The 26752-nt window shown below is 38.2% G+C and overlaps 1 protein-coding gene across 2 annotated transcripts in view; it reads left to right on the top strand.

The window, feature by feature from the left end:
• PDE4D (phosphodiesterase 4D) overlaps nt 1-26752 on the top strand; it is a 418379-nt gene that overhangs the window by 90530 nt on the left and 301097 nt on the right. The window lies entirely within an intron of this gene.

Raw genomic sequence — 26752 nt, 5'->3', positions numbered from 1 at the left:
TGGAGTTGAAACAGCCATGTTTGTTCTTAATAGCTATATTTGTTAAACTTAAAATTAGGCTGTGTGTCTGTGTTTTTGTAAGGCAGGCATTTATTTACCTTTCACAGAAAAAAAATGCAAACACATCTAGGGCTGGCCTCTCCTGAGGCCTGTATGTACCTTAAAAGACAGTTCCAAACCCTCATATATTTCTGTTAGCAAATCCTTCCCACGACAGTGCTATGACCTTGAGTGCCCAGTTTGCATAATAACAACAAAACATGACGTGTTTGAGACAGTGAAAGGAAACTTCCGTGTTTTGGAAATGGATGGGCTACAGAGAGATGATCCTGAATTTTGCGTATGTCTCTGTGTATCATTCTCAGTTATCCAATAACAGATTCAGTCAGCTCACTCAAGCAAGTTACCAGACAGTGATGTACACTTCACTGGTGAGACATACTAATATCAAAGATCTCTTGGATTTATTAGCCTGGGGACCGTGCTGAAGCAGGTGTGATAGTGAGAGCTAGTTCTACAGAAATGAAGTAACAGCAGACATTATCAGGGAGATGAGATGCAGCAAAGGAGCTTCTACAGGAGCTACGCTGAATCAAGCCCACCTATTTCAAGAGCACAAAAATGTTTACGAAGCAAGAAGGTGAAAAATTTTTGCAGGCACAACAGTAATGGTGGTTCAGGTGTTGGGTGGAGGTCTTCAGATAAATGTGATAGTATCAAGGGATGGTGTGCGGGGAAAGAGGAAAGTTGCTAGTTGCCTCTTAATCTTCAGGTGTTGGGAAGTGAGGAATAGGAGGAGGTGAGCGAGGCAACTTAAAATGATGCAAAAAAGCAAGAAAACACTTTACGTTATTATTACAACATTTATGTTGCTCCCAGGTGCTACCAACAGATGGTGTGCATCTATTGCTACTCAAACAAAAGAATTTCAAAACCTCATGTCAAATGGGGACCATGGAGTGAGACATCAAAGAAAGATGTGAAGTTTCCTAACTTCTGAAAAAGCCCAAGCAGATGTTTGGGTTTTGATCTCAGAAAGAAAGGAAATACTAGCAGGAAACAGTGACTTTAAGATGTTAACAGAGTGGCAATTTGCTGAACTAGGACTGAGATGGGAATTCTGTCAATCCTATGCTTTCAAAGCACCTTATTAGTTTCTTCTGAATGCCGCCTTGTCCTAGTGATGCTGAACATTTAATAACTTGCCATACTGCCTCTTTGAGAGAACCAGCACACAGATGATGTTGGCATGTGACTATCAAAACATGTCATTAAATTTGCCACTAGATTTTGTGGCAAATTTACCCGGTTTTATGTTTCCATTTTAGTGTTATGTGATATAAAAAGTTTTAGAAACAAAGCCTGAAGCTAAACTGAAGGTTTTTTCCTGAAAGACAAAATAAATCAGTCACTTTATTCTCTCAGGATACCTCCTTTTTGATATTTAATTTCTTAGGAGCTTACTGGAAAGGCTAAGAATGAGGGAAGTTTAAGCAAAACAAAGCTAGACAAGAAAGCGTATGACCATTCAGTAAACTGTAACCAATATTGTAGATTCCTACACTGGGGTGCTATATCATAGAATCACGAAATGGTTTGGGTTGGAAGGGACCTTAAAGATCCTCTAGTTCCAACCCCCCTGCCATGGGGCAGGGACACCTTCCACTAGACCAGGTTGCTCAAAGCCCCATCCAACCTGGCCTTGAACAATCCAAGGGATGGGGCATCCACAACCTCTCTGGGCAACCTATTCCAGGGCCTCACCACCCTCATGGTGAGGAATTTCTTCCTTATATCCAATCTAAACTTACTCTCTTTCAGTTTAAAGCTGTTGCCCCTTGTCGTATCACTGCATGCCCTTGTAAAAAGTCCCTCTCCAACTTTCTTGTAGGCCCCCTTCAGGTACTGGAAGGCTGCTCTAAGGTGTCCCTGGAGCCTTCTCTTCTTCAGGCTGAACCCCACTTCTTTTAGAAATAAATGTTTAACAGGGTGTTAATATTGGAGCTTGATTCTCTAGGTTATGATTATCAGGAAGCTATCACAATTTTACCAGGGAAGAAATAATGACAGTGCATTTATGAAGAGTATACAACTGAAAAGGTCATGTAAGAGTCTTATGGACTAGTCTTTTTGTAGCAAGATACTAGTTTCTCTGTTTCTCTAGATGGAACTTTATAAATTTAAACCCTTCTTCTGTTGTAGTGCGACAGCATTGTTGTTAGTTTCTTTCTGTCTAATGCTGTATATATGATGTCAAAGAGGATGGTTATCAGAAGTTTAACAAAATGGGATCCCGTAGAGTAAGCTTTTGCTCTAATTCTTCTTGTTATTTTAAGTGAATATAGATGCTGAAATGTATTTTTCCAATTTTTCTGTACAGTTTTAGTCATAGATTGACCAACAGAGGATGACATTGTTCCCTGTGCATAGATTTCTTTCTAAAGAAACCGTCATTACATCAGTTAGCATTTTCCAAAAGACTTCGTATGAAATGTAGTGTTGTACACAGAGAACTGTTGACGAGGATATTTAGTATTGGACCTCTTTGCATACAGTATGCTGCAGTATTGTAAGTATTGTTCATGCCTAGTGATGATGTCCGATATCCTCAGCAATGAGGAGAGAATAACAAGTCTGTCTGGGAAAGGGGAAAAAGGAAATGAGAAATACATGCATCTCTGTGTGAGTCCAAAGGAGAGGCAAAAGAAAATAATTTGTGCTTTCACTGGGCAAAAGTAGGGTCCTGGATATCCAGATCTGGCTGGAAAATGAGAATTGTCTTTTGGAGGGATTTTAATGTTTCCTTTGTATTCTGGAATAAACCCAAAGTCTGTAAATTTATTAACATAAAGTCAGGTGACAATGATCAGCTAGCCCCTCATGTTTTCCAATATGCAAGTAGTTAAAAGGGTACTTAATTGTGCTCTAGGAAGTGCAGGTACATGCTCTGCATGTGCCAGCATTGAGGCTTTAATGTGGATTTCTCAAAACACAGCTGACTCCTCTAACAGTGGACAGCTAAGCATTGGGTTCCCTGGAACTGCAACCTGTCTGCAGACTGACTTAGCATTTCCTTAGTCTGTTTAGCCCTTCACCATCTGCAGGGCAGCAAGTCCAATTCTCGTTTTATGGAGAATGAGGACAAAGCAAAATTATTATTATTTTTTTTTATCCTCTTTAATGCTTGACATGTTTTTTCCTTGCCCCTTTCCCTCTGCTCTCACCACCCTAGGCTGGATTAAGGTTTCAATGACTACAGAATTTCAAAATTGGAACACCATAGGTATTAAAATGAGGAAAAATCTGCAATTGATGTCCTGCTGTTTCTTCCCACTCTCCAGTTGAAAGTGCTGTGAATTTTCCAATTAGTACAGAATGTGTATAAAAACTATTGTGCGATAGTCTTCTTTTTTGTTGTTTTATTTGTCTTGCTTCTGAATTAGCCGTGGTGTTATACAAAGAATTATAAACAAAATATATATTTAGGAGTTTCCAATACCTCCAATATTTGCAGCAAACCCCCGAGATTTCTTAAAATTCAGCAGTGTGAAAGCTCTCTGGATAGAGAAATTCCTCTTTCTGATAAATTCTGCTCAATTTTAGCTTAATTATACTGCTTAAAATACCATTTTCCTTCTGCTGATTGTATTTCTCGGAAAGGTTTGGCAGCCTACCAAAACAACTAAACACACAAACTTTCTAAAACCCTGGGTTTGCCCCATCAACAAGGCAACAGCAGCAGACTTTAATGGGCACATCTGGAAGCTTATGGGGCAGTTGTCACAAAACGTGACAAGCTGGCAACCCACAATGTGAGCAAGTTTCAGCAGACAGTTTTCAGTGGGGGTGTTATGATTTAAAGCTTCCGGAGCAGTGCTCACACCTAGCCCCCAGCTCCAGAGCATGGGCCACAGCAGAGGCTATAGCCATTTCCCACAGAAGGCCATCACCTCTGTAAGGCACAGGGTCCACATACATCATATGGGCATGCTCCCAGTGGCACCCCACGTGTCTGGTGTGAGACAGGAGCAAGGAGCCATTGGAGGCAGCTGCCTTGCCTTGTCAGGTCCCCCAGGGACACAGACTCCAGGGCATCGCAGTGCTCTACTTCAGGTTAAAGAAATTGCTTATCAGTTTCACAAGCTCTGTAAAAGGTAGGACCACCCAGATACTGTTTAGTTGCTACCCTGCTTATCTTGGGAAAGAGAAGTCCAGTCTGCCACACCAGTGCAAGGTTTGTGGAGTCTTAATCACCTGTTTCCAATTGATGTTGCAAGTGTTTCACCTCCAGTGGTGGAAATTTGTACAGTACAGTGTCTCCCTCTGTTCTGTGCTGGGGTGGGGGATGAGGAGAGGGAGAGAAGGTGCAGGGTTCTTTCTGGATCTCAGTAAGAAAAGGACTGATAACAAATAGCTTAATATGACAACTGCTTTAATAAGACAGAAAAAAGAAGAGGAATACAGATAGCAAGTAAATCTCATATCCCTCCAGATGCTGGGCACCCTATGTGGAGTGGGCTGGGAGCTCGAATGGATTGTCCCACGGCACATGGTGTAGAGCAGAGCAGATCCTGCCCATGGAGAGAAGCTGTCCCTTTTGGTCCTCTGAACTATTATGTAATTTCCTTACAAGGAAACAACTCTATTCCCAAGGCATATTCTCTTGAGAACTTCTTGCAGTGCTGTTAGATAAAGGCAGTGCCATGCAGGTGGTGTAATCATGGTGCCGAGTGGGAGCTACCTGCAGGCTCCCCTGTTGCAACTGAGCTGGCTAAGGTTATCCTACGGTCACAGGATTTGTGCAGCATGGCACCAGGCAGCACCTGCTCAGGTTAACCGTTCTGTGGGATCGCTACCTACCAAACGTGCAGCAGTCTCTCGGTCAGCATCAATACATTCTACCCCTTGAGCCACATACAGTTAACATTTCCCGAAGATATATTTATTATAAGTCACAGATGATATGAATGAATGGGTTTCTCAAGCCCTAAGTATAAGGCCCAACAGAGCAGGCATGGCCTGTTAAAGATCCCTGACTCCGTGAATACAATATCTTCTGCAAGGCTCCCAATACACCATCTTGATGAAAGTGCACTGCAATCACATCTGGGTGTATTGCATAAGTTTAAAAACATTTCTACCATTTCACTATTCCATGAAAGGCTATGACACTAAACATAACACAGAAGTATTAATTGGCAAAGTGGGAACATAAGAAAATTTTAAAAATTCAGCTTTATACCTGGGCAAGTGGCTTTCATTCTTGCTCCCTGTACACATGTGTTGTGATGTAGTATTTAATTATTTCACCTTATTTAGTTTTTCTTTGGAACCTGTTTTGCTGGCATGCAGGATAGCATAGCCAAGATTCATTGAAGAATGGCACCAGCTAAAACAATTTGATAGCAAAAAGCGGCACAAGGATAAATACAGAAAAACGTTAGAGATACTAATGGGGGGGAGACCATTTAATCTACAAACACTGAACTGATACTAAATTTATGTAAGGCACTTGGGGCAAGTTTCTCTTAAGTTTCTTTTTGCAAGTTGTAAGCTAGTACTTTAAAAGACTAAGTTCAAAATCCTTTTGGTTTATATTCCATTTTCTTAATATTTTTATTTTTTCCATCTTGCATAACCTCCTTATTATTGTCCTAACAATACAATCTTATCTCCCACTTTTTTTCAGTAATTTTAGTTTAAGAATGTTTAAGAATGTGAAATATTTCTTTAAGTTGAACAGCAAGAAATGTACTTAGTTCTTTGCAAAGAGGAAAGAAAACATATGCCTTTCTTTGTAAATCCAATATTACATTTATTTATTGACAGTATCAATGATGACATTAGAGAGATTAGTATCTTTTGTGGCTGTTACTTCTATTATGATAGCAAATAAAAGATGAACAAGTGCCTACAGACTTAAGAAACATAGAATCCCTGAACCAAAAGGATTAAAATACAATATTTTAAACAATATCATTTAATATCAGTATTTTCTCTGTTACCTGATCATCAAAAAAGTACTTTGCAAACATAAGAAATTTTAAGTCTGGGCTATCTGTTGATGGAAAATATGAAGCAGTGTCATTAAAATGAGTAAAATGCAGTAAAATCAATAACTGTAACTAGAAATAACATTTTCAGCGCCCAGCAACTGAAATATCTGTGAAATATATTTAGCACTACATCGCCTTCTAAATCTAAGTTAGTACTGTTGGAAGCTGCATACCTTAGGAAATAAAATGAAACTCTCTTAAATAGTCCAAGAAATCAACAATTTCATGCAATGAAATGTTAGCTCATGAAACAAAACCCTGTTTCCCCATCCTTTGTTAGATAGTCGAAGACGTCAGAGACACCGCTTTATTCACAGAACTTTTACAACACATTTCCTAGGTGTAGTTTCAGATTAAAAAATGGTGTCTTGGGGCCATTTGCTTCAGAAAACAGTATTACTGATGTAGCCAGGTATTTCAAGTATGTTTGTCTCATCCACGCATTTAGACCCAAAACAGTCTTATTTAGGAAACAATGTACAAAGAAATAATTTTTAAAAGAATCCCACTTTACAAATCTGATGAAACACTAATAGTCTTGTCCAAGCTTTAGCAACGTGATATTGACATCCTGGGAGACTGCTACAACGCCAAGAAAAACTGAAGCTGCAAGAAACACTTTATTGCAGTTTATAATATTCTTTCTATGTCATAGGAAATAAAAATAAAAATAATAAAAAACCCCACAGTCTTTAAAAGGGTAGTTTCATTACTATTTCAACCCCTGCTGAATTGGGAAAATGTTGAACAAACCACTTTATTAGAAATATTTTCTTTCTGCTTTTGTCCTTATTTGCCTCTTCAGTTTATTTTTCCTTTTGAAGCTGTTGCAATTCCAGCTAAGGAGCAACAAAAGATGAAAAGCTTAGGAGACCAAAACATAAATATTTAAAACAATTACATTTCTTCAGGAAGAGTTTGGTCACAGGTTCTTGCAATCAGATGTGAAGTTATATATCCATTGCTAAATTGATTTTTTTTTTAAAGTTTACAGAATGCATAGCCTGAATCCCAGGAATAAATGAGCAATTTAGCAGTGCATGTGTTAGTATTGTATGTATTGTTGTTGCAATATGTTTACGGATGCATTTAAGGACTTTTTGTAAAATGTTGCATAAAATCTTAACTAAGCAGGATTGCTTGACAGATTTTTAATGATACAGGACTTTTCTGAATCACCACTTGAAAAGCTTGAGACAGTGTTGCTGACCCCTTTGGTAAATATTTTATCAAAGTAGTAAACGTTATTAGTGCTGACTAGCATTTATTACTACCCTGGAAAAGTATTATGCTAAGGAAGAAGTTAATAAATGACCAGAAATTATATTGTATCTAAGAACTCTGAAATGTAGTCATCAGAGTTCTGGAATAGAGACTTGCATTATACATAATTACACATAATATGTAATTCTGAATTATTATATAATTATAAATTTTTATATAATAAAAATATATTATTGGTTTTGCATCTTATTGTTCAGCTTCATTGACTCTACTGGGTTTTTTAAGTAGTATACTTAAGTAAATAAATACTTAAACGGTTAGTTTGTTTAAGTAGAATACTTCCGTATTCTGCTTTTTAGATCCAGTGTGAAATCACTACTAAATATTGGGAATTATGCTTGTTAGTTTCTTCACAGAATAATAATATGGCCAGTTGTGGCTGAAGACTGAGAACATTCCTTAAGTTACATATATATTGCTTATATAATATCTTTTGATCAAAAGCAACTCTGGGGGAGTCTGTGGAGCTAGATGACCTCATGAATTGAATCTTTTAATCTGAAGTTATTTGCTTCTTTCTTCAAATTTAGAGGCATTTTCAGAAACTGATTCAGTACTGGTTACAGTTCCTGAAAAGGAATAGTGTTCTTTACATAACTGAGGACAATTGAAAATAATTCAGCCTCTTCCCTATACATTAGTTAAATGTCCCATATTAAAAATACTTGGACATATATTTTGGTCATCCCACTGCAGAATTTGCACTTCCAAATATATGTTTAATTTATCTTGTTCTTATTTGATAGCATAGTAAATGTTGAAAAAAAAAAGCATCATAGGTTTGATGAGTTTTTGGTTTCAATATGTCACATTCAACCTGATGTGCACACTTTTAGAGTATATTTTAAAGTTTAAAGCAGCTATTATTTACTTTTCTTAAAGCATTTAATTATTTTTAATATAAAAGGTATAGTTCTGTAATTTGCTTTAAAATAATAATTTCAGGGCTTTTGATTTGAAAGTATTTTCAGATACACTCACTTCTTGAAAGCAAGAAACTAGTAACCATTTGTATTCCCAAACTATTTTTTTTTTATTTGCAATACATTGTTATAATAGCAGTAATTATAAATGCTACACTACTGACATTTTTTGCTGAAATACAATTGAAGAAATGATCTTGAAAATATTGGATATTTGGTCTCAGTGAAGTCACGAGTATTTTGACATATGTCTGATGACAAATGAAAAATTAAATTTAGATTTCATCCATTAGCACATATGGAAAGGTATATAGTGGGGTTGTTCAGCCTGGAAAAGAGAAAGCTCCAGGGAGACCTTATTGCAGCCTTTCGATACTTAAAGGGAGCTTATAAGAATGATGGGGTCAGACTTTTTAGTAGGGCCTGTAGTGATAGGACAAGGGGTAATGGTTTTAAACTAAAAGAGGGTGGTTTCAGACTAGATATCAGGAAGAAATTTTTTATGATGAGTGTGGTGAAACACTGGAACAGGTTGCCCAGAGAGGTGGTAGATGCCCCCTCCCTGGAAACGTTCAAGGTCAGGCTGGACGGGACTCTGAGCAACCTGATGTAGTTGAAGATGTCTCTGCTCATTGCAGGGGGCTTGGACCAGATGACCTTTAGAGGTCCCTTCCAACCCAAACCATTCTATGATTCTATGATAATAAAAGCAATCTGCTTTGTCTTACCAGACTAAAAAGTTCTGTACGCACATTGGTGTTGATAATGTGCTTAAAAACAGAACCACTGCAACAGATTAAGCCCTACATCAGACTTAGCAGTGTTTTGTAGCAAAATTTAATTTTATTAAATATGAAGAACTATTGCAAATACTTTGATGTTATCTACCTATTTAGGGCTAAGTGAGAAGTATTTGGAGAATATTTACTGCAGATAGTTAATTACATGATGAATCTCTCATATACATGTCTTTTATACTTGTTTTTCCCACCTTTGTTAATTGACCATGTAACAAGCTTTCCTGGCAATGGCTTTACTTCAATGATCCTTACAATTATGCTATGCTTTATTGCAACTTCTGTTTAAAATAAATGCCGTTGATATTCCATTTTTATTCACATACCTAGCAGGCTGGACTTGTCCATCTTAGTGGGCTACATCATTTGCCGCACAATGTCAGATTTCTTTTCAGTTTGATTGTGATGAAAGGAAAAGTAGGAATTTGTTTGAAGGATAAAGCCTGTAATGATTGGTAAAGGGAATGTATTTAGTTACCTCAGATACTAGGAACAATAAAAATTATTACATTCAACAGGAAATTGAAAAAATATTTTAAATTTACATGAGGAACATTAAGTTGGCAATCTCATGTTCTAGTCTTAAAGTTTCCTGAAGTTTGGAAAAAAAAAATTCTAAAATAACACTTTATTTTATGTCTTCAGGTGAGAACTATCCTGAATTAGAGAGATTATTTCATTGCTAAATTGAAATTAGTATTACTTTATATATACATACACAGGCCTTGCTATATTTCTTTTAAAAATAAAAATTACATCTTATTTTTAACTTATTTGAATATCAATATGCATGAATGCACAGATAGTGCATTATAAAAGGCAGAATGTGCTAAAAGTAATTATGAGTGAAGACGGATTGTGAAAAAATATGTAACAGGAAATTCTTTCTGAATACTGTGAAACACAGAAAATGGGTGCTGAAGAAATAGCAGAGTCACTGCTACTGGTCTTGTTTGCTTGGGATGTGAGAACTAAATCAGTATTTAGTACAGTCAGATGTAAGACCAAAGCCAGCACATGTGTGATCTGACATGAGAATCCATTCTGAAAAGTAGAACAGGAGGAATTGGTGGATCAGAGCAGAAACACAAACACATTTTCCAAAGCAATGATGCAGTGAGGACAGCTAATGTTAGTCATTAGCAATGCAAAAAGGAGATTATAAGATTCAAGATGCTGATGTGACCGCAACCAGAAGATTGTCCAGTTCTTGCTACCATTACTTGAAAAAAGTGCAGTACCACAGATGGTTCAAAGAAGAATGACTTGGAAGTCTGGAGAATATTTTCATGGCATCTGTAGGACTGCTGTAGGACAGGTCACTGACTTAACAAAGGAATAAATAGGAAAGGATTTATATTTGAAACTAGTAAGGTATTTCTACTGCAATATTTTTATTGGTAAAACTTCGTAACAGAGACACATCTTGTTCTTCAGAAGTTTTTTTGTTGTTGTTGCTCAGGCTTGAATTTATTACCCAAACAGAACAGTGTATACCACAAATGGCCTGCACCAAAGCTTTGAGCAGACAGTGTTGGGCAAAATCATACCCCGCCCATGAAAGATATTGGCTAATTATTAAAATAGTTATTGCATATCAACTGTAAAAAGACTACAAGAGACTACACAGAGCTAAAATACTTCATGTGTATATGCTTTCTAACCTGGTAGGGAAAACTGTGACAAAATTCCATCACTATATAAAGTTAGCAATATATATAAAGGTATCTTAAAACATATCACTTAAATGTGAAATGAGCTGTCCAATATTCGAAGTCTTTAGACTAGGTCTCTTAAAAAACCAAAACAAAACAACCCCCCCAAACCAAAATAAAAACCAAACAACCCAAATGTTTAAACCACATTTTATTGGGTTAGGTGAAGGAATTCCTGAGCTAGACTTCATTGACATTTGCTTTTTTTTAAAGACTTCTGCCTATAGTGATCTCCCAGTTTTAAAATATATGAACCATACTACTTTATATATCCTACAGAGAATTCTAGGGGACAATCGGAGGAAAACTTAAAAATAATGACATTGATAAAAATTTGCTTTGCACTTCCAACCCCCCAATTCCTTTTTTAACAATTCAATTTTTTTATTTTTTTTTTTTTACCAAATCTAGGTTTGTTTTCCCATGAAAAGTTAGACCAGATGATCTTTTAAGGTCCCTTCCAACCTCGGCTGTTCTATGCTTCTATGCTTCTAAATGGTGTTGCAATGATTTTGTAGTTCACCAGTACCTGAAAGGCAAATTATTAATTCAGATGTATGGGCTTGCAGAAATGCTGGCAGTCTGACCTTCAGCTCAGTACAAATGTTGATCAGTGAAGCATTGCTTGTCTCTGTACATTAAAAAACAAACAAACCAACCAACCACACACACAAAATCTTGAATGCAGTTGCAGCGAAAGGTTTGAAAACAAATGTATAGGTTTGCAGTGCAACCGCCACTATCTCTCTTTCAGGACAGACAGCTGTCTTTTCATTGTTATAAAAAAGCAGGGCCTGTTTAAATACTTCATCTGGGTTGGTGTAATAGTATTCCTTAAGCACCGTTTAAAACATCACAATAAATTCAGAGCAGATGAAGAAGCTTGCTCCCATAGAACTTCCCTGTCCAAACTTATTTAAAGAAATTTTATCAAATTAATAAGTCTTCAACCTGAAATTAATTTGAGGTGTGTAGCATTAACTGCATGGGTAATATAAAACATCACCTTTCATAGGCTCTTCCTTGTATATTCATGTGAGATCCCAGTTCCATGACTGCTTTTTGAAAAGGAAGAATTGCCATTCTGTTCAGTCTTCAGCTCTGTTAAGAAATACATTAAGAACTGATTGTTTAAAAATATTTTCTATAATTATTTCCATGTATCTTTTTCACATGAAAATCTTGATGATTGCAGATGAAGGCTTTAGTTATTAGTGAGACTCTCTTCAGAAATTATTTCCTATCATATTCAAAGATACTTGTTCAGTTTTTTGTATTACATATATCTTCTTTAGAAAATTCATGAATGGTCATGAAATGATCTTCCAGGAGACATGTCATTGTTTAAAGATAGTATACTCTAATAGTTAATTGCAATTGACCCTCAAACTCATATCTAAGTATCACAAAGAAATTTATTATTGAACAGTAGTACATACACCATTGCTTTATTGCTCTAACTATATAAATTATATTTGGTGTTCATGGTTAGCTTTACATCTTTAAAGTACTTTATAAAGAATAATTAATCTGACATAAAAATGTCAGATAGATCTAATGAAGACTGAAAACGCTTTCTCCAGGACTGATTTCTTTGTGTGGCACAGATCAGGTATTGTACAATACTAAAGTAAAAAACTTCATATTGACAACTTTCTTGTCATCCATTTTGATTGAGCTTATGCACAATTTTTTGTAAAAGCCTTTGTTAATGTTTTCTTATGGAGTACAGTATTTCTTTACGTGTAGAAGACATCTGCATACTGTTGAAATATTAAAACGGAAAAATTGATAAAGACTGAATGGAAATCAATGTAACTAAGAGATTCAGAAGATATTCATAAGCCTATGAAACTTCCCAGAATAGAATGTGTAAGAATAGTTCAACCAGTGGAAGCCTTATGACACGATGCTTCAATGCACTTCAATTTCTGCCTGTTACCTTTTAATAAATTTATGTAAAATTATCTCAAACATGCTTTGATTGTGTCAAGATGAGCTGCACTAGTGGCTGCAACTTAAATTTTTAAAGATCCTGAATTAATTATAGAAAACCTGCCAAGATTTCTTGTTACTTGATTTAACATCAAAAATTCCATTTGGATCTGCTGATGTTGAAGGAAAAATACTTTTGCGTGCAATAATTTTATGTATGTTTATCACAGTGCACCTACTCTCAGTTTAGAACTTTTCTTCTTTAACTAATGAACGTAACTTTACTTCTTGCCAGCTGTGAAAAATGTGAATTTTATGCTACATGTTTAGGCTATAAATGCATGAATAGTTATTGTAAATAGCTATTGCTACAATAGTTATTGTGAAATATGTTCAAAAATTTTCTGTGAACTTTATCGCTTGTCTATGTACAAATGTTTTAGAATCATAGAATCATAAAATGGTTTGGGTTGGAAAGGACCTTAAAGATCATCTAGTTCCAAACCACCTGCTATAGGCAGGGACACCTTCCACTAGACCAGGTTGCTCTAAGACTCATCCAACCTGGCCTTGAACAATCCAAGGGATGGGGCATCCACAACCTCTCTGGGCAACCTGTTCCAGTGCCTCACCACCCTCATGGTGAAGAATTTCTTCCTTATACCTAATCTAAACGTACCCTCTTTCAGTTTAAAGCTGTTGCCCCTTGTTGTATCACTGCATGCCCTTGTAAAAAGTCCCTCTCCAACTTTCTTGTAGGCCCCCTTCAGGTACTGGAAGGCTGTTCTAAGGTCTCCCCGGAGCCTTCTTTTCTCCATACCGAATAACCCCAACTTTCTCAGCTTTTTCTCATAGGCAAGGTGCTCCAGCCCTCTGATCACCTTCGTGGCCCTCCTCTGGAGTCCCTCCAAAAGGTCCATATCCTCCTTATGCTGGTGGCCTCTGAGCTGGATGCAGTACTCCAGGTGGGGTCTCAGGAGAGCGGAGTAGAGGAAGTGCTGCTGTTTACAATCAGAGAGGGTCTGGTGGGAGAAGTGAAGGTCGGAGGCCGTCTTGGGCTTTGCAACCATGAAATGATAAAATTCTCAATTCTTGGCTAAGTAAGGAAGGGGGGTCAGCGAAACCACTACGAGGGACTTCCAGAGGGCAGACTTTGGCCTGTTCAGGATGCTGATTGAGTGGGTCCCTTGGGAGATGGTCCTGAAGGGCAAAGGGGTCCAGGAAGGCTGGGCCTTCTTCAAGAAGGAAATCTTAAAGGTGCAGGAGCATGCAGTCCCCATGTGCTGTAAGAAGAGCTGGTGGGCTGAACGGGGAGCTTTTGCTGGGACTCAGGAAAAAAAGGAGAGTTTATGACCTCTGGAAGAAGGGGCAGGAAACTGAAGAAATGTACAAGGATCTCATTAGGTCATGCGGAGAGGGAATTAGAAAGGCAAAAGCCCAGCTAGAGCTCAACCTGGCCACGGTCATAAAGGATAACAAAAAATGTTTCTATAAATACATTAACAACAAAAAGAGAGCCAAGGAGAATCTCCACCCGTTATTGGATGTGGGGGGGAACATTGTCACGAAGGATGAGGAAAAGGCTGAGGTACTTAATGCCTTCTTTGCCTCAGTCTTTAACAGCCACACCAGGTATCCTCAGGGTATTCAGCTCCGTGAGCTGGAAGACAAGGATGGAGAGCAAAATAGGCTCCCCATGATCCAGGAGGAAGCAGTTAACGACCTGCTATGCCACCTGGACACTCATAAGTCTATGGGACCTGATGGCATCCACCTAAGGGTGCTGAGGGAGCTGGCGGAGGAGCTTGCCAAGCCACTCTCCATCATTTATCAACAGTCCTGGTTAATGGGGGAGGTCCCGAACGACTGGAGGATTGCCAACGTGACACCCATCTACAAGAAGGGCCAGAAAGAGGATCCGAGGAACTACAGGCCTGTCAGCCTGACCTCAGTGCCGGCGAAGATTATGGAGAGATTCATCTTGAGGGCGCTCACGGGACACGTGCAGGATAACCAAGGGATCAGGCCCAGCCAGCACCGGTTCATGAAAGGCAGGTCCTGCTTGACCAACCTGATCTCCTTCTATGACCAGGTGACCCGCCTAGCGGATGAGTGGAAGGCTGTGGATGTTGTCTACCTGGACTTCAGCAAAGCCTTTGACACTGTCTCCCACAGTATTTTCCTGGAGAAGCTGGCGACTCATGGCTTAGACAGGTGCACTCTTTTCTGGGTAAAAAACTGGCTGGATGGCCGAGCCCAGAGAGTTGTCGTGAATGGAGTCAAATCCAGTTGGCGGCCGGTCACAAGCGGAGTCACCCAGGGCTCAGTTTTGGGGCCGGTCTTGTTTAATATCTTTATCGATCTGGATGAGGTGATTGAGTGCATCCTCAGCAAGTTTGCAGATGACACCAAGTTGGGCGGGAGTGTTGCTCTGCTCGAGGGTCAGAAGGCTCTGCAGAGGGATCTGGACAGGCTGGATCGATGGGCCAAGGCCAATTTTTGAGGTTCAACAAGGCCAAGTGCCGGGTCCTGCACTTGGGTCACAGCAACCCCATGCAATGCTACAGGCTTGGGGATGAGTGGCTGGAAAGCTGCCCCGCAGAAAAAGATCTGTTGGTTGACAGCCGGCTGAATATGAGCCAGCAGTGTGCCCAGGTGGCCAAGAAGGCCAAGGGTATCCTGGCCTGTATCAGAAATAGTGTGGCCAGCAGGACTAGGGAGGTGATCGTGCCCCTGTACTTGGTGCTGGTGAGGCCGCACCTCGAATCCTGTGTTCAGTTTTGGGCCCCTCACTCCAAGAAGGACACTGAGGTGTTGGAGCGTGTCCGGAGAAGGGCGACGAAGCTGGTGAGGGGTCTGGAGCACAAGTCTTATGAGGAGCGGCTGAGGGAACTGGGGTTGTTCAGTCTGGAGGAGAGGAGGCTGAGGGGAGACCTTATAGTGCTCTACAATTACCTGAAAAGAGGTTGCAGAGAGGTGGGTGCTGGTCTCTTCTCCCAAGTGACAAGTGACAGGACGAGAGGAAATGGCCTCAAGTTGCACCAGGGGAGGTTCAGGCTGGATATTAGGAAAAATTTCTTTACTGAGAGAGTGGTCAAACACTGGAAGAGGCTGCCCAGGGAAGTGGTGGAGTCACCATCACTGGACATATTCAAGGAACGTGTGGACGTGGCATTGTGTGGTATGGTTTAATGGGCATGGTGGTGTTGGTTGATAGTTGGACTTGATGATCTTACAGGTCTTTTCCAACCTTAGTGATTCTGTGATTCTGTGAGAATCACCTGCTGGTCACACTTCTTTTGAGGCAGCTCAGGATAATGTTGGCTTTCTGGGCTGCAAACGCATGTTTCTGCCTCATGTTGAGCTTCTCATCAGCCAACACTCCCAAGTCCTTCTCCTCAGTGGTGCTTTCAGTCCATTCTCTGCCCAGCCTGTATTTGTGCTTGGGATTGTCCGACTCATATGCAGGACCTTTCACTTGGCCTTGTTGAACCTCCTGAGGATCGCACGGGCACGCCTCTCTAACCTGTCAAGGTCCCTCCGGATGGCATCCCCTTCCCTCTAGAGTGTCAACCAGACCACTCAGCTTGGTGTCATCTGCAAATTTGCTGAAGGTGCACTCAATCCCACTGTCCATATCCCCGACTGTCGTGGTTTAAGCCCAGCTGGCAACTAAGCACCACACAGCCGCTCACTCACTCCCCCCAGGTGGGGTGGGGGAGAGAACCAGAAGAGTAAAAGTGAGAAAACTCGTGGGCTGAGATAAAAACAGTTTAATAGGTAGAGCAAAAAACACCGCGCGGAGAAGCAAAGCAAAAGAAGGAATTCATTCACCACTTGCCGTCGGCAGGCAGGTGTTCAGCTATCTGCAGGGAAGGAGGGCTCTATCACGCGTAGCAGTTGCTCGGGAAGACAAACGCCATTACTCTGAATGTCCCCACCTCCCTTCTTCCTCCCCCATCTTTATATGCTGAGCATATAAAGTTGGGGTCAACTGTCCCGGCTGTGTCCCCTCCCAACTTCCCGTGCACCCCCATCCCACTCACTGGTGGGGTGGTGTGAGGAGCAGAAAAGGCCTTGGTGCTGTGTGAGCCCTGCTCAGCAGTAACTAAAACATTCCTGCTTTATCAACATTGTTTCCAGCCCAAATCCAAAACACAGCCCCATACAATCCAAAACACAGCCCCATACTAGCTGCTATGAAGAAAGTTAACCCCATCCCAGCCAAAACCAGCACACCGACAAGATGTTAAATAATACTGGTCCCAATATGGACCCCTGAGGGACACCACTCATCACTGGTCTCCACCTGGACATCAAGCTGTTGACTGCAATTCTTTGAGTGTGACCATCCAACAAATTCCTTATCCAGCAAGAGGTCCGTCCATCAAATCCATGTCTCTCCAATGTAGAGACAAGGATGTTGTGTGGGACAGTGTCAAATGCTTTGCACATATCAAGGTAGATGACATCAGCTGCTCTTCCCTTATCCACTAACACTGTAACACTGTCATAGAAGGCCACCAAGTTTGTCAGGCATGAACTGCCCTTAGACAAGCCATGTTGGCTGTCACAAATCACCCCCTTATTTGCCATATGCCTTACCATAGTTTCCAGGAGGATCTGCTCCATGATCTTGCTGGGCACAGAGGTGAGACTGTAGTTCCCTGGTTCTTCCTTTTTTTCCTTTTTAAAAATTTTCCCCTTTTCCAGTCACTGGGAACTTCACCAGACTGCCACACTTTTCAAATATGATGGAGAGTGGCTTAGAAACTTCATCTGCCAGTTCCCTCAGGACCTGTGGATGCATGTCATCAGGTCCCATGGACTTGTGCACCTTCAGGTTCCTTAGATGGTCTCAAACCTTGTCTTCTCCTACAGTAGGCGGTTATTTGTTCTCTCAGTCCCTGCCTTTGCTTTCTGCAGCTTTGGTGGTGTGGCTTGAGCACTTGTCAGTGAAGACAGAAGCAAAAAAGTCATTGAGTACCTCAGCCTTCTCCATATCCTGGGTAACCAGGTCTCCTGTTTCGTTCTGGAGAGGGCCTACATTTTCCCTAGTCTTCCTTTTATGTCCGATGTACCTATAGAACCCTTTCTTGTTACCCTTGACACCCCAGCCAGATTTAATCCTATCATGGCTTTAGCTTTCCTAACCTGATCCCTGGCTGTGCAGACAATTTCTCTGTATTCCTCCCAGGCTACCTGTCCTTGCTTCCACCCTCTGTAGGCTTCCTTTTTGTATTTGAGTTTGTCCACGAGCTCCTTGTTCATCCATGCAGGTCTCCTGGCGTTTTTGCCTGACTTGCTCTTTGTTGGGATGCATCACTCCTGAGCTTGGAGGAGGTGATCCTTGAATATTAACCAGCTTTCCTGGGCCCCTCTTCCCTTCAGGGCTTTAGCCCATGGTACTCTACTAAGCAGATCCCTGAAGAGGCCAAAGTCTGCTCTCCTGAAATCCAGGGTAGTTTTCAGGGTTTCTTTTTCAAATTTTGTTCAATATGAGAAATAAAATAAAACTAGGTTCAGTTATGAGCTCTCTAAAGGATGCGTGAAATGAGGTACTTACTGCTGAAATAATGGAACTGGGAGTTTCATACCCATTTCTGAATTATTTTTTTTCTAAGCACTAGACTAAGAGGAGGAGCAGGTGATCTTGAATTTAGGCAGCATTCCCTTCAATACAGATGTCATGGTTTCTGCCCAAATGGGCCATTACTCACACCTGTAATCTACAACAGCCATGTCTTTCTTTAGGTAGCAAGTAGCAATTTTATGTTGGGTACGATTTCTGCACTAATTTAACCTGGCATTGTCCCAATTTAAAAAAAATCTGGGTTTCAGTATTACAAGCATAGTATGTATTAGTCAAAAGTATGAGTAGATATATACAGAATATGGAAAACAACAGTGTCGGTTTTGTTCATACCATGGTTTCATTTTTCTTCTTTAATTCATTAAAAATCTCTTATGAGCAAAAGGAAATGGCAATATTGAAGCTAGACATGATGGAAAAAGCAGAAAGAAACTGTATGTGATAGGAAAGAAAAGGTCAGAAAATGCCCGGTTTTTGTGTTGAGCTTTCCAAATTCCTATTCATTCAGTGCAGCTGCTGTATGTCCAGCCCTCTAGAGGACAAATTCAGATGTTCAAATGTTAATTTAGGTAATTCTTCTAGTTTTGAAAAATAGATTGCCCTTAAATTTTTCCTTTGGAAAATCAGAGCTTACATTAGTTTTTTGAAAAGAGATTATTGCATCATACCCTTTCAAATGATCAAACAACATAAAAAATATCTAAATATGTCAATTTGTTAAAGTTTTACTTTTTAGAGTTTAAACTTTTATTTAAATGAGTGTTTAGAACTGTTTTTCCCAGTCTTTTTGCAATCCAACATCACTTGAGAAAACTGGAAATTTTCCGAGCCTTCTTACGAGTAGTAAACTTGTGTATCTCATAACAAAGATCCGTGAAATAATATAGGTTTTTGGTTGACCTGTGTCAAATGCAAAATGAATCATTTCATTATGAGGAAATTAATGCATTCTTTCCTCAACAGAATATTTTCTAGAGAGTGAAAGTCTTCTGGACAAAGTGGCAGTAAAGTGTAAGAATAAATAGCAGAAAATGGTCCAGCAACAATTTTCTATTTAGTCCAGTATTGGAACAAGTTTAAAGTTAATACCTGACAAAATACACTAATATGAGTCACTGTGAGAAGATTTACGGTAGTCAGATGCTGGCATCAGGCTTTATTTGTAATGATATATTGCATTTTCATAACAGGTTTATTTAGTTGGCAACCTAAACCAGTATTTTGTGTAGTCCTCCAGTAGCTTTTCAGTGTTAGTTAGTATTGCGATAGGAAGCTACTGGTCACATTTTTTATACTTCTGTCTTATATTTAAGGTGCTAAAGATCATTTCCACAATGAGTTATCTACCTAATGCAAAAAGAAATACCTTGGGCACAGACCAGCATTTCATAATTTTAAAATGCAAATCAGGAGGGCAGTAAGAAATTACATGAATAGCCTTACTGTCATTCTGTAGGGACTAGTGAGATTGTTCTGTCCCCAGTTATCTACATTAACTGAGGAAGAATATTCGAGAATGTAAACATATCAAGGCTGCTATCCTCCTTTAAGGACAATATCATTTATTCAAAAAATCAGTGTGTGGCCTATGATTACTAGTAAATATCTGTTCTGTTTCTTCATACACACAAGCTTTCAAGCTATAGAGTGAAAAAATCAGAATATTCTCAGAAGAGAATACATGTTATAGGGAACACTTTCTAAGGAAAAAATATTTGTGATTTATACAGACAGATATTTTTGTTTCACTTAATTATCAAAAATTAGCTGCACAATTTTGAAAATAGGGAACATCAGCAAAACAGGTTTTGAAAGCATGCTCTCTTTCTCCTTTATTTTAGCTAATTTATCCCATATGCAACTTTATTGGAGAGTTTCATATGAAGCCAGACAGAAACAAGAGCTTTTAAAACTTGTTTTCAGAGGGACTATGGCTACTTATCAGACTACCAGGAAATAATAGTATTCTAGTAACTTCAGTTAAAAGAAGAAATCTGAAAAATTAACATTTAGGGAAAAATAAGTTTCAAATGTATCCATTTTCTTGATTAATCTTTCTAATAATCTCTCTTAGATTTTGTCTACATTGCACTTGATAGTTATTACTGACGCATTGCAAATACTCTATTCTTATACACATAGTTTTAGATAAATAGCAAGAGCCGTGCAGCCACTATGGCCCAGGCACAGCATGCCAAATAAGTGTTTTCTACTTCAAACGGGGCTGTCTTGGCTTTCCATAGTGCTAAAAAGCTTCCATGTTTCTCATGGGTTATGTTGGCAAAACAAAGTAAGACCAAATTATGTCATGACAGCTTTCCAAATTTCCCGAGTGTTAGTAGCTAGTGATCAGAGTGCTTGACTTTAGAGACCCAATCTTCTAATTGCATCTGTAGATGCCTGCCTTTGTCCAGTTATATGGTCATGTTTTCGATAATCAAATACCAGAAAAGGATCTAATTTGTTTGTTTTTAATGTTACAGAGGTGACTTACGTCTGCAGGAATATTTTAATAGAGCTGGAAAGTAAGTAAGTTCTCACTTACCCTGACTAGATGTAATATTTAGCATGTAAGTATACAATATAGTTGCAACACCTAGCTATCAGTCTCCAGGGATAACAGGGAACTAGGCATAGATTCAACTGATCCTGCAAAGATACCACATATATGTCTAACTTAAAGTGTATGAGTTCCATTGTGTCACACCATCTTGTCTTGCTTAAATAATTTGCCAAATGGAGGGAATTCTCTGAAGAATATTTCAGTAGCCTGACAGGAGACCAGTCTGTACTACTGCTGTCTAAAACAGCTAAAGTTGTTGCCTGTCTCAGAGATATCCAGTTTAGGAGTCTTTTCTTCAAAAACATTGGGAGCATATAGGAAAAAAGGCATGTTTTTATGTTTTGTATGCTTCACGAAAGCTGATTCTCCAGTTTCTAAGCATTATACTTTTCACAGTCTGAGATATGTTGTGGGGGAAGACTTCCATTTCTCTCATCACATATATTTGAGGAAATAATCAGCGAGGCTTCTTAGAACTTCTCAGTTTGTTCACAATCACACTGGTAGTGGTTAACACTATGGATGGCATTGGGTTACCCAGCATTTTCAGTGATGTAAATGCAGTAGGATTTAGACTTCAGTCTTTAGAAAAAGCTGGTATAAACTCATTGAAATTTGTACTTCAGTCTGCAAAGCAGAGAGGTTTGCTACTTAGATTGTCACATGTTTGCTCTTTATTTTACTCCTCTAAATAATAAATTAAAAAGTAACCAAGAATGGCTTTGTATACAGGGAATATTGGGGCCCTTATTCATTTAATAAATCTCATTAAGTACTTCATAATCAGCTTATTATTCTGCTTCTGTTAAGAACATTTTAGTCCACTTCTCTATGTAATTAATAATAATTTCCCACTGTTTTCTACTTAATTTAGGACTGTAAACCATTTGAGATAAAGATCCTGTCTCTTCTATGTTTCTTGGTTATGCTCAGTGTCTGTGGTTCTATGTTGCTATAAAATACTATATACTTATCGCTGAGTACTTGTCCATGCACATTCCAGCTGCACATGCAGAAACAACAAAATTTTCATCCAGCGGTATATATTAAAGCAACATCTGTATACTATTCCTGGGACAATGGGAATCTCTTAATAGTGTAAAAAGTCTAGTTTTTTCCTACCATCTGCAGCTGTGAGACAGAACTGCTATCTGAATTAGCTTTCATTTGGGCACTCTGCAATTTAAATTATGTGGTTTTCTTAAATTCTGAGAAAACAGAGAAGTTTAGGTGTTGAGTCTTAACCACTTCTTACTTAAGAAGCAAACACTGGCTGCAATGTCTTTTTAATGATGAGGTTTAGTTCTTGGACTCTAATCCAGGTTACAAAAATATGTATTTTTGTTAGAATACAAGTTGTCACTTAATGCTAGAAATTGCCAAACTGGAATATACAATTACACATTCACATTTTGTGCACATCTAACAAAAAAAAAGTATTTGTATAGAAAAGGTAATTACCATGACGATTCCTGTCCTACCAAATAATAAAATATTATTCGTAAGATCATGTGTGTAAAGGTAGGAAGAGAGCATTGTGCAGTTTGTACATATGGATCATACATGTGCTCTGCAGACTCCTGGGGGTTGGTGGTCTGGTTCTAAAGGCATCTGTGAAATGCAGTTAGACAATAACTTCAATGTCAGACTGCAGAAATTAGCTCTATGGGATCTGCACATCCACCGGCAGGGGGAGGGGGATTATAGTTCTATGAATTGAAAAAAATGATGCTGGAAATGAAAAGGAAGGTGTTGCATAGATGAAAAAGAATTGGTTTGGGTGAATGTTACCTGGTACAAGAGGCTCTTCTGCAAGAGTGCTTGGATTTGGATAGAAACATCCCAACTTTATTACAAAAAAATAGTACCAGGAATTATGATATTATGAAGAACTTAAACTTCCCATTTTTGTGTGGCAAAAAAATCCATAAACTATGGTAAGGACTGGATAGTCTAACAAGATAAATCTGATCAATTTCTTTATCAAACATTCAACCAACAGAAAACAAAAGGTGCATAAACTGTAAAAGCAATGTAAATAAAGAGAAGCGGCATAGACTTGTGCTATAGGGTTGGTTTTGGAATCAGAGGAAATGAAGGAATATCTTCCTTTGTCTTAGTTTTAATTAGGAAAACTATTCTAAGCCTCAGGACAGGCATGATAGATAATAGGAACAAAGGTATGTAAATCTAAATTGCTACAATTGATATGGAAGCAAACCTCAGGCATTAATGCTCTTAAGCTATGGGGACTGGATGATCTTTGTTCAAGAACTTAGAAAGAACTGGTACAGGAAATCTCAGTCTTGTAGTAAGGATTGTTAATAAGATTATAAAATCAGGAATAGTATAATAGTAAATGTGTTACTTGTACTTAAGGAGACTGGAAGTGATCTGTACAGGTATCACTGCCTTTTTCTTAAAAAAAAAAAAAAAAAGTTGAAGACCAGAATTACTAGATATCAAGACAAACAGAAAATGAGATAAAATCATATGTGCTTACTAAATTAAGTTGGTCTCAACAATCTTAATATTACCTTCCAGACAAAATAGTAGGTGGAGTCATGTAGATGATCTTTACTATAATGTCACTTGGGAAATTACTATTTAAAAAGGAAAACATGGATATCAGTAAAAGAATTTTAAGGCAGATGAGGAGCTAGCAAGAGAAGACAACAAAGGACTATCAGAAGGTGAGTATTATTTCCCAAGTAAAATGCTACTAGAATTCTAGGATTTCACTTAGTATTTTTATTCGTGGTTTTCTTAAAAACAGTAGGCTGTATGAGTGCACTAATGACACTTTCATATGATTCAGTGTTAGGAAACTAACTACTGAGAAGAATCAGATAACAGGATCTTAGAGTAGTTCAGTAGCAGGGAATGTAATGCTTAGAAGTTTTAAGTCCCGAAACTTTTTGAAACGATGAAAGAAAATAGGAAGTCTGTTGATGCCAATGAGGATAGGCTGACAACAAGGGAAAGACAGATTCAGTGACTGAACACTACTTATATTACTTTCATAATTGCTAACCCTTTTTATGACATAATCTCGATATTGAAATTATTTGATTTTGCAGGCGCTGAAGGTTTTGACATAATACATTTATTGATGACTAAGTTACAAACAGACAGAAATTCTTTACTCATAAATAAAATTTAAACCAACAAAATGAAGGCAAATCAGGGCAAATAAAAAAGATTGTCATTCATTAGTGTACATTACCTCTCAAATATCTGACTTCTTATTCAGATGTTAGAAAGAAATTATACTAATGTGGTTCAGGTTTTTTCTCAGAAATGCTATATCAAGGGTCTAATTTGACAGAAAGCTGGAGGATCTAGATTCTTTAATATGAAAATACGGTATTGCAAAACTTATTAAGGTGTCTGGAGAAGTTTCAGGAATCCTCACATAGAAAATGGTCTAAATCTTGTCTTCTTTCAATTTCTTAAAAGCAAAAGAATTGCAGTATGTCTATTCCCATCTCAAAAGTAACAAGAAATATTTTCCATGAAAAAGTAGCTTCAGACAAAACAGAAATCTGTTCATTAATGATTCTGATAGGGTGATCTACAACTCAAAAAACTTTATGAGTTTGTTATGATACAATTAAAAAGATAAAGGTTCTAAACCATATTATAAATCATAAATTGAAATTTAGTTGATTGAACTGTGTATTTGAGGACATCAGAAAAGTGTACTTGACAGAAAAATAAGATATGTTAGGAGAAATGACATTTCAGGAAAAAATATTTCAAAGCATTGTCCCTTATTTTTCATGTGTCCCGTTCTACCACTTCCCCTTCCCCATCCAAGAAAAGATGCCACCTAGATAGCACAATGTCCAGAAAAAAGTACGTCTAAGTAAGATTCCATAAGAATTGTCAATGAAGAGTCCTTTTTCTCAATTTCCTTTTATAAATAATTTCTGCATTGTTCAACTCAGGGATTTATCATTCCTTTTAAAAATACAGCTGTGTTCAGAATACATATGATGCTTGGCAATATAGAAAGAAGCCATCTTCATGAGGCTAATATGCAAATGAAATATGCAAATGAAATGCAAACATTACCAAATGTAGGTGGGAAAAAAGGGGGGGTTTCTTGATGCCAGGCAAAACCCCACACATGTTACAGGCTACCTTTTCTCTACAACCGCACAGAGAAGGTAAAGTTGATATGAATGGAGTATAGCTGAGTTTCCATTGTGCACAGTAAAGGCATACTTTGTAATTAAAAAACCAAAGACTTAGTAAACACTTATGCTTTTCATGTTGATATTCTTCAGTTTCTGAAAAGGTTTATGTTTTCTCATGTAGGAGTCTCAGCTACTTTTGAATACTCACGTCAACATCATCTTGTAAAGGAAAGAGTAGAAGTCTTTCCAGAAGTCATCAACACTTTTTTTCAATTAACCTAGGTATGGGCTGTTACCAAGCACCATTCTGTTAACTCCATCTTGTAGGATCACATGCCATCTTCACAACATTTAATGTACCCAGGTTTGGGAAAAAAGAACTGAAAATAGAAAACAGTTTCATTAGATAAGTTTGTGAGCAAAATAAATAATCCCTATTCTAGCATCACTTACTAAATTGAAGACAAAATACTTATATAAATAGAATTATCTTAAATCATATGCTTTGTTTCACTTTAAGCTTCTTCCTCCAGAATGAATATAATATTGTATCATATACTGCAGTAACTATCATTTACTGGAATACATTTAATTTCTCTGTTTTCTTCAAAGTATGAACAAGTAAAATTTCATCATTTAAGATTCAAGTGCTCTGAACTATGTCCTGTTTGAAATAGAGTATGACTAAAAATAATACACAATAATCTCCATATTATAGAACAGGTCATGACTACTCACTGCAAGTGTGTTTAAGCTGACTTCAGTTTGTTACCACTGTATAAATAAAAAACTGTCATCGTTTTCTCAATGTTTCAGTTTTACAGTTGTGAAAACAGACAACTGGTTTTCTTAAACAACTTCCGCCAAACTGTTTCTGGGAATTTCAGTCATACCTAATATTTTCACTGAGGTAAAATTTTAGAATTTGTGGTTACTGAAGTAACTTCCTGTTTCACAGCACGTATACATCCGAACTGCTAATGCGGTGCCAGCCACATATTCCATAGCAGTGAGTTGAATAACATGACTCCTTACAGAGAGCTCAAGCTCTGCTTCTGGCCATAAATGAGATAGCTAGGATGCAGGAGGCAAAATGACTCGATAAATATGAGCTTGAACTGATTTCCATTTTAATACGTTAAATCTCTATGCTGTCAGCAAACTAGACTGGTTGTTTTTCTTCTTTCTGCTTTTCTTACGGAAAAGGAGATTTGTGGGTCAGTAAGTGGGCAGGGAAAGGGGTCAAATGGGAAAAGAGAGAACAATGATCTGCAGTTCTTATTTACATTTCTTTGCACACATGCAAAGTTTCTGGTTATATTTGTGGAATGATCTTTAAGGCATCTGAACCCTACCTTATGCAATAGGGAAGAGATGAGCCTGTGAGCATAATCAGTGCTGCCTAATCTAGGGAGATAGATAGCTATGCAGGAGTTATTTTTCTTCAGGCATTACCAATTGGTACTATCAAGGAGAGCAGGACTATTTCTGTTCAAGTGAGACAAAAAGGCAGTTTAATCTCCTGAGATGTACTGGCATTCCTTTCCACACCACTCCATCTATTCCAGTTTAAATCTACGCAACTTTAAGGACCTTTTTACATCAATTATAGGAAATAAATGGCACAGCAAAAGTATAGCGAGAACTGATGTTTACAAAGTGAGATGAGGAATAATAATTATTTTTGATGCAGCTGAGCAGATTTTGCATTTTAGAATTAGATTACCTGAAACCATCTCTTCTC

This window comes from Gavia stellata, chromosome Z (genome assembly GCF_030936135.1).
Source record: "Gavia stellata isolate bGavSte3 chromosome Z, bGavSte3.hap2, whole genome shotgun sequence".
Taxonomy (NCBI): domain Eukaryota; kingdom Metazoa; phylum Chordata; class Aves; order Gaviiformes; family Gaviidae; genus Gavia; species Gavia stellata.
Note: the sequence above shows the minus strand (reverse complement) of the source record. Positions and strands in the feature narration are given on the sequence as shown.